This window comes from Nerophis lumbriciformis, linkage group LG18 (genome assembly GCF_033978685.3).
Source record: "Nerophis lumbriciformis linkage group LG18, RoL_Nlum_v2.1, whole genome shotgun sequence".
Classification (NCBI taxonomy): domain Eukaryota; kingdom Metazoa; phylum Chordata; class Actinopteri; order Syngnathiformes; family Syngnathidae; genus Nerophis; species Nerophis lumbriciformis.
Window position 1 is genome coordinate 5269790 of NC_084565.2, and position 10211 is coordinate 5280000.

Consider the following 10211-nt stretch of genomic DNA (forward strand, 5'->3'; position numbering starts at 1 on the left):
ATATACACACATATACATATACATATACACACATATACATGTACATATACACACATATACATATACATATACACACATATACATGTACATATACACACATATACATATACACAGAGGTGGGTAGAGTAGCCAGAAATTGTACTCAAGTAAGAGTACTGTTACTTTAGAGATTTATTACTCAAGTAAAAGTAAGGAGTAGTCACCCAAATATTTACTTGAGTAAAAGTAAAAAGTATGTTGTGAAAAAACTACTCAAGTACTGAGTAACTGATGAGTAACATATACACACACACACACACACACACACATATACAGTACATGTACATATACACACATATACATGTACATATACACACATATACATATACATATACACACATATACATGTACATATACATATACACACATATACATGTACATATACACACATATACATATACATATACACACATATACATATACACACATATACATGTACATATACACACATATACATATACATATGCATATACACACATATACATGTACATATACACACATATACATATACATATACACACATATACATGTACATATACATACACACACATATACATGTACATATACACACATATACATGTACATATACATACATACACACATATACATATACACACACATATACATGTACATATACATACATACACACACATATACATATACATATACACACATATACATGTACATATACATATACACACATATACATATACACACATATACATGTACATATACACACATACATATACATATACACACATATACATATACATATACACACATATACATATACATATACACACATATACATGTACATATACACACATATACATATACACAGAGGTGGGTAGAGTAGCCAGAAATTGTACTCAAGTAAGAGTACTGTTACTTTAGAGATTTATTACTCAAGTAAAAGTAAGGAGTAGTCACCCAAATATTTACTTGAGTAAAAGTAAAAAGTATGTTGTGAAAAAACTACTCAAGTACTGAGTAACTGATGAGTAACATATACACACACACACACACATATACATGTACACACATATACTGTACATGTACATATACACACATATACATGTACATATACACACATATACATATACACACATATACATGTACATATACATATACACACATATACATATACACACATATACATGTACATATACACACATATACATATACATATACACACATATACATATACACACATATACATGTACATATACACACATATACATATACATATACACACATATACATGTACATATACACACATATACATATACATATACACACATATACATGTACATATACATACACACACATATACATGTACATATACACACATATACATGTACATATACATACATACACACATATACATATACACACACATATACATGTACATATACATACATACACACACATATACATATACATATACACACATATACATGTACATATACATATACACACATATACATATACACACATATACATGTACATATACACACATACATATACATATACACACATATACATATACACACATATACATGTACATATACACACATATACATATACACAGAGGTGGGTAGAGTAGCCAGAAATTGTACTCAAGTAAGAGTACTGTTACTTTAGAGATTTATTACTCAAGTAAAAGTAAGGAGTATTCACCCAAATATTTACTTGAGTAAAAGTAAAAAGTATGTTGTGAAAAAACTACTCAAGTACTGAGTAACTGATGAGTAACATATACACACACACACACACACACACATATATATATATATATATATATATATATATATATATATATATATATATATATATATATATATATATATACATAAATATATATACGGTATATATATATATACACACACACACATATATATATATACACACATATATATATATATATATATATATATATATATATATATATATATATACATACATTGATATATACAGTATATAATTTATATTTATTTATTTTGCCGTTTTTGTTTACATGTTAATGGTGTTTTAATGAATATACATGCATGTTTAACACATATAGATTCCTTTCTTTCATGAAGACAAGAATATAAGTTGGTGTATTACCTGATTCTGATGACTTGCATTGATTGGAATCAGACAGTAGTGATGATAGCGTCCACGTTTTCAAATGGAGGAGAAAAAAAAGTTCCTCCTTTCTGTCTAATACCACATGAAAGTGGTTGGTTTTTGGCTTCTTATTCGTCCAGATTCCATGTTCGTTTTTATACACTTTACAAGAAATACATTGGCGGCAAACTCCGTAGCTTGCTAGCTTGTTTGCGCTGGCTTTCGGAGACTCTTGTTTTGAAAGCGCAGGCGCGATGGAGCGGCACTTTTATTGTGAAGACAGGAACTGTGCAGTCAGTCTTTAGGCTTTTGACGAGATGTACGGTTGAAATAAAAAAAGGGTCTTTTTTCCTTCACACTTTTGATTGATTGATTGAAACTTTTATTAGTAGATTGCACAGTACAGTATATATTCCGTACAATTGACCACTAAATGGTAACACTCGAATACGTTTTTCAACTTGTTTAAGTCAGGTCATGTGACCGCCTGGCTCTGTTTGATTGGTCCAACGTCACCAGTGACTGCATCTGATTGGTGGAACGGAGTGAACGTCACCAGTGACTGTATTTGTTGAAAGGCAGGCACTATGACGGACCAAAACAAACAAAGCGTGCATTAACAGATCGATAAAAATTAGTAGCGAGTAGCGAGCTGAATGTAGATAAAAGTAGCGGAGTAAAAGTAGCGTTTCTTCTCTATAAATATACTCAAGTAAAAGTAAAAGTATGTTGCATTAAAACTACTCTTAGAAGTACAATTTATCCCAAAAGTTACTCAAGTAGATGTAACGGAGTAAATGTAGCGCGTTACTACCCACCTCTGCATATACATATACACACATATACATGTACATATACATATACACACATATACATGTACATATACATACACACACATATACATGTACATATACACACATATACATGTACATATACATACACACACATATACATGTACATATACACACATATACATGTACATATACATACATACACACACATATACATATACATATACACACATTTTAATTACAGCAAGGTGGTCTTGCCGCTGGGCCTTAGGCCTGTCGCACCTCCACCGGTGCCTGTGGTGGACTGTGCATGGCAGGGACGTCCTCTTCCCTGAGGCAGGCCTAAACCTGACCGCATACCAGAAAAGGTTTTGCTGCAGGGTCTTCAGCTGGGGACCACCTCTCATTGATGTTTCGCCCCTTAGCCCAGAACATCTCCCGGTGGCGGGGCAGTGAACAGGGACGTCTCCCTGACACCCCCTGCAGCAAAACCTACTTGGATACTGCTCCCCAAGCCTTGTCGCGTCGTTTGAGCCAGAGCCAGTGGCTAGCTTTTTCTGCTACTTCTGAGAGCTCCTTGGTGGATCTGCTCAGGGTGGCTCCACGTAGTCCCAGGTCCTTGAGCAGACGTGATGTTGATCTGCCCACAAAGCCTCTGGCTCCCACCTCCACCGGATACAGTCTCACCCTCCATCCACTTTCTCTGCAGTCCGCGACCAGGTCTGCATACTTTGCCTTCTTTCTCTCGTAGGCAGCTTCCAGTCCCTCCTCCCATGGCACTGTCAGCTCAATCAGTACTACTGACTTCAGAGCTGCAGACCACAGCACAACATCTGGTCTTAAGGTGGTGCTGCATATCTCCTGTGGGAACTGGAGCTGCCTGCCCAGGTCCACTTCCATCTTCCACGCCGCCCCTGGTGTTAATAGCTTGGCGGGTGTTCTCTTGCTGGAATGTGTCGCAGGTTCCCCCTGCCTCAGGAAGTGGATCCTGCATTGGCTTTCTGCTGGACTCTGTTTGTTTGCCTCCTGCCGACTTTTCTCCAGCACCTCTGCCAGCTTGCTGAGCACTTGGTCGTGCCGCCATCTGAGCCGACCCTGTGTCAGCGCCATTTTGCAACCTGACAGAACGTGCTGGAGTGAGGCATTGATGGTCCCGCAGAGGTCGCAGGATTGCTCTGTGCCAAGCCATTGGTGGAGGTTTTTTGGGCTCGGGAGGGTGTCATATGTTGCCCTGATGAGGAAACTGAGCCGAGCCTGTGGCAGTTTCCAGAAATCTGCCCAGCTGATTGCTCGGTTCAAGACACCCTCCCAAGTTGTCCACCTCCCCTGCTGCCCCTGTGCCACAGACCTTACTCTGAGCTCCTCCTGTTCAATCCTGGTGACCTCAGCAACAACAAGGTCCTTCCTCTCTTTCCTGCCTGCCTTGGACCATAGGATGGGTGGATCACTCCATCCAAGGCCTGCCCGGCCTGTCTGGACCATGCCCACGACTTCTTGATGTTGCAGTCTCCCCATCGCCTTCTGGACTTCCTCCTTTGCCCTCCACTTCCTTCCAGTCTCGACTCTGGCCTTTGCATCCGCCACCGCCCTGTCGGAGGAGTCCCTTAGCTCCATCACCAGTCTTGCCTTCTCCTGCCTGTAGCCCAGGGTGATAGATTTCAGGGGTAGCTGGAGTGAGTTCCATCCATACAGGCCAGCAGCTGAGAAGCACCGTGGCAGGCCAAGCCATTTTCGGATGAAAGAGTTGGCTTTTGCTTCCATCCGGCTTACGGCTGATGACGTGACTTCACACAGCTTCAGAGGCCACATCATCCTTGGGTACAGGGTGAAGTGGTAACACCACACCTTGTACTTCCCAGGTAGCTGGCCTGCATCGATCTTGGACAGGCCCTCCGAAAGCTGCTGGAGGATGATTTTTCCCATGTCCTTGTCTGAGAGATCAGGTGTATATAGTCTTCCCAGGCTTCGGATGGGCTGATCCACGATGCGTGGGATGTCTTCTCCGCTGATGGTGAAGGTGACTCTGTCGTTCCTCTTCCCCTTTCGCATTGAGAGGCTCCTTGACTTCTGAGGCTTGAACTTCATCCTGGCCCAGGTGATCAGCTCATCCAGCCTCTTAAGTAGCCTGGATGTGCATGGGGCGGTTCGTAGCAGGCAGGTGATGTCGTCCATATAGCTCCTTAGGGGCGGGAGCCTCTGGCCTGCGGGCAGCCGGACACCACCCAACACCTGCCTGGCCCCGATCAGGATGACCTCGAAAGCTGCCACGAAGAGGATGGGGGAAATTGAGCATCCCATTGCGATCCCTACCTCCAGTTGTTGCCAGCCAGTGGTCACCTTCTTCAGTGCAAAGCACATGTGCATGTCCTGGAAGTAGATCTTGATCATGGTCCTGATGTTATCTGGGATGTAGAAGAATTCCATGGCATAGTCTACGAGCAGGTGTGGCACTGACCCATAGGCATTGGCTAGATCTAACCATATGACATGCAGATCTTTCTTCTCCTTCTTAGTGGTCTGGATCTGTTCCCAAATCATAGAAGCATGCTCTACGCAACCAGGAAAACCTGGAACCCCGGCTTTCTGGCAGCTGGTGTCAATGTAGCTGTTCTCCGTGAGGTAGGTAGTCATTCTTCTCGCCATCACAGAAAAGAAGACTTTTCCCTCCACATTTAGTAGGGCTATGCTCCTGAACTGCTTGATGGTCTTAGCGTTCTGTTGTTTGGGAATAGAAACTGCCACTGCCCTCTGCCACTCGGATGGTATGGTCTGCTTAGTCCAGGCAATTCTCATCAGGGTCCATAACAGCTTCAACACTCCTGGGCAGTTCTTATACAGCCTGTACGGTATTCCATTCGGGCCTGGTGTTGAAGCAGATCTTGCCCGCTGGATCACCTGCCTGACCTCGCTGAGCTTGGGTGGTGATGTATCAAACAGGGCTGATGGTTCTGAGGGTCTGGGCACATACCCTGGGGAGCCTAGCGGGTTGTTCCTTGCTGGGTCACTGTACTGAGTGCGGATGTGCTCCTCCAGTTCTTCTTTGGAGATATCCAGGGTTCCACTTGTCTTCTCTTCAAGGAGCCCGCGTGCATGCCGGAATGGATTCCTGAAGAAACTTGACCTTTCTTTCTCTTTCCTTTTTCTCCGTCTTCTGATACGTTCTGCCCTCCGGAGGTTAGCGAGGCGTCTTCTGATCTCATCCCAGAGAGCTTTCAGGCCCTCCTTCTCAGACTCCTCTGCCTTCCTCCAACGCTTGCGGAGCTGCCTTCTGTTTGCCACCAAGTCATCAATCTCTTTCTCCCTCCTGCTCTTTGGTCTTATTGTGGCCTCTCTGATGGTCACCTCGCCATACCTGTTGCTGCATTCTTCATAGAGGATTTCCGCGAACAGGTTTAACTTGGCTACCACTGACCCGCGCAGCGCATTTTGCAGCAGCCCGCTGAGATGTTCGTCCAACTTTCTCCACTCCTCGGTCTCGTTGGCCTTTGGCCACTTGATCTTGTTCCTTCGGAGTGGGTTCTTCAGGTTCCTGGCTCTTTGACTTGACTCTATTCTTGGGTCGCTTGGGGGTGCTACTGGGTTCACTTCTTGGGGCTCGTCGACATCCCTTTCTTCTTCCTCCCTGCTTTCCTCCCGCTCTACCTCTGCAACATTGGGCCCGTTGGCACTGTGGTTGTCTACCCGGCCTTGGATCCCATTTGTCTGACCTGCCCTTACCGGGGCAGTGCAAGGTTGCATCAGACTCCCACCACCACACTTCATCTTTCCCATGTGGATGTGAAGTCCCCTTAAAGTTGTTGTTTTCTCCCAGCCGCACCCACACTTCCTTAGGATCTTCTCTTTTGCCGATATCCTTGCGTTCGTTACCGTGTGATCCGTCCTTGTTGGCCCTTCTTCCATCCCGCCTCTCGGAGGGCCTTCGGGTTGTTTTCTCTGTTTTGTCTTCGTACATACATGTACATATACATATACATACACACACATATACATACACACATATATACATGTACATATGCATATACACACATCTACATATACATATACACACATATACATGTACATATACATACACACACATATACATATACATATACACACATATACATGTACATATACATATACACACATATACATACACACATATATACATGTACATATGCATATACACACATCTACATATACATATACATGTACGTATACATACATATACATGCACTTAAACATACATATACATGTACATATACATACATGTACGCACATATACATGTATATATACACACATATACATGTACACATACACACATATACATGTACTTAAACATACATATACATGTACATATACACACATATACATATACACACATATACATGTACATATACATACATATACATGCACTTAAACTTACATATACATGTACATATACATATACACACATATACATGTACATATACATGTACATATACATACATATACATATACACACATATACGTACACACACATGTACGTGTACATATACATGCACTTAAACATACATATACATGTACATATACATATACACACATATACATGTACATATATATACATATACATGTACATATACATACATATACATGTACTTAAACATACATATACATGTACATATACACACATATACATACAAATATATGCACTTAAACATGCATATACATATACATGTACATATACATACATATACATGCACTTAAACATACATATACATGTACATATACATACATATACATATACATATACAGTGTTTACCCCATATTTTTTCCGTAAAGTAAAAACAAAACAGTCCTAGTTACCTGAGATACTAAGTGTGTCGTTATTATGACTTACAAAGTCAAATGAATGACTTTCTGTAAGTAAGCGTTTGCAATCATCGTTGGAAAAAAAGAGTTAAAAGTGTGGCCACATGCTGACATATGTTCAACTCATCATGCTTCATTTATTACAGCTTTTGGGAAGCCTGTAGTTGATTTTTATTATGTAAATGTTTTATGTGTATCAACATGTGATAGCAGGTGGTGCCTCCTGAGGCTAGACAGAGGTGGTTCCTCCTGAGGCGGACACAGGTGGTGCCTCCTGAGGCAGACACAGGTGGTTCCTCCTGAGGCGGACACAGGTGGTGCCTCCTGAGGCAGACACAGGTGGTTCCTCCTGAGGCGGACACAGTTGGTGCCTCCTGAGACGGACACAGGTGGTTCCTCCTGAGGCGGACACAGTTGGTGCCTCCTGAGGCAGACACAGTTGGTGCCTCCTGAGGTAGACACAGGTGGTTCCTGCTGAGGCCAGACACAGGTGCTTCCTCCTGAGGCGGACACAGGTGGTTCCTCCTGATGCAGACACAGGTGGTTTCTCCTGAGGCGGACACAGGTGGTTCCTCCTGATGCAGACACAGGTGGTTTCTCCTGAGGCGGACACAGGTGGTTCCTCCTGAGGCGGACACAGGTGGTTCCTCCTGAGGCCAGACACAGGTGGTTCCTCCTGAGGCGGACACAGGTGGTTCCTCCTGAGGCGGACACAGGTGGTGCCTCCTGAGGCAGACACAGTTGGTGCCTCCTGAGGCAGACACAGTTGGTGCCTCCTGAGGCAGACACAGTTGGTGCCTCCTGAGGCAGACACAGGTGGTTCCTCCTGAGGCCAGACACAGGTGGTTCCTCCTGAGGCGGACACAGGTGGTGCCTCTTGAGGCAGACACAGTTGGTGCCTCCTGAGGCAGACACAGTTGGTGCCTCCTGAGGCAGACACAGGTGGGCAGACACAGTTGGTGCCTCCTAAGGCGGACACAGGTGGTGCCTCCTGAGGCAGACACAGTTGGTGCCTCCTGAGGCAGACACAGTTGGTGCCTCCTGAGGCAGACACAGGTGGTTATTGCTTAGAATGAAATGAATGTGTCTGCCAATACGGAGGATGATATACTGTATCCAAGATGAAATACTTCTCTAAACTGTACTTGAAGACAAAATGAATGTGATCGTATAAAGTATGTTTTCATAGAGGATAGCTATTGCTGCTTCACATACAAACACAGAAAGGTAACATACACTCACAATACTTTATTTAAGGTAAGATACACTCACAATACTTCATTTTTTTTGTTCAAAGCAAATGGGACCAAAAAGTATTTAATAACAACTTTATCAAACTTTTTGGACCCATTTATCATATCATAATATCATTATGATAACGTTTTTATGAAAGCGAATAACTCCCTTCTTTATCCTGTTACTCTAATATGCAATATACATCAACATCGATTAGAGCTGCACATAGGAATTTTAGGGGGGAAAAAAGAAGAAAAACTACAAAAGTATCTATGCCTCACCTGGTGTATAGTTCAGTATAGTTCACCGCACGTCACTGCTCACCACCAAGCAAAAACAGTATATCATCCTCCATATTGGCAGACACATTCATCTAATTGAATTTCATTCCAAGCAACAAAACAATATTTTTGCATCTGACAAAAACACCCACAAACGCGGGCTTACTCTCATAAAAATGCCATGTTTGTTATAAATACAGTTACATTTTCTTATTTTTTTTATGTGTCTGCTATCACGTCTCCCAGTGTGGTGAGTCAGAGTGTGGAGAATGTGGAGATACTGTCAAAGCGCTTTGAGTACCTTGAAGGTAGAAAAGCGCTATACAAGTATAACCCATTTATCATTTATTTATCATTTAGTACTGCAGAGGCATTGAAGTACAAGTTGACAATATATCGCCCCCTACTGTGAGGCAGAGGTACTTGCTGCCTCATGACCTGCATTTTCCCCACGGCAACACGCACGCACACTCACTCAATACACTTTGTGTGTAGCTGTGTAGGCACCACCTGTGTCTGCCTCAGGAGGCACCACCTGTGTCTGCCTCAGGAGGCACCACCTGTGTCTGCCTCAGGAGGCACCACCTGTGTCTGTCTCAGGAGGCACCACCTGTGTCTGCCTCAGGAGGCACCACCTGTGTCTGCCTCAGGAGGCACCACCTGTGTCTGCCTCAGGAGGCATTACCTGTGTCTGCTTCAGGAGGCATTACCTGTGTCTGCCTCAGGAGGCACCAGCTGTGTCTGCCTCAGGAGGCACCACCTGTGTCTGTCTCAGGAGGCACCACCTGTGTCTGCCTCAGGAGGCATTACCTGTGTCTGCTTCAGGAGGCATTACCTGTGTCTGTCTCAGGAGGCACCACCTGTGTCTGCCTCAGGAGGCACCACCTGTGTCTGCCTCAGGAGGCACCACCTGTGTCTGCC

The 10211-nt window shown here is 43.2% G+C and overlaps 1 protein-coding gene across 3 annotated transcripts in view; it reads left to right on the top strand.

Annotated features, from left to right (window-relative positions):
* Positions 1 to 10211, top strand: part of nhsa (Nance-Horan syndrome a (congenital cataracts and dental anomalies)) — a 150791-nt gene that overhangs the window by 110073 nt on the left and 30507 nt on the right. The window lies entirely within an intron of this gene.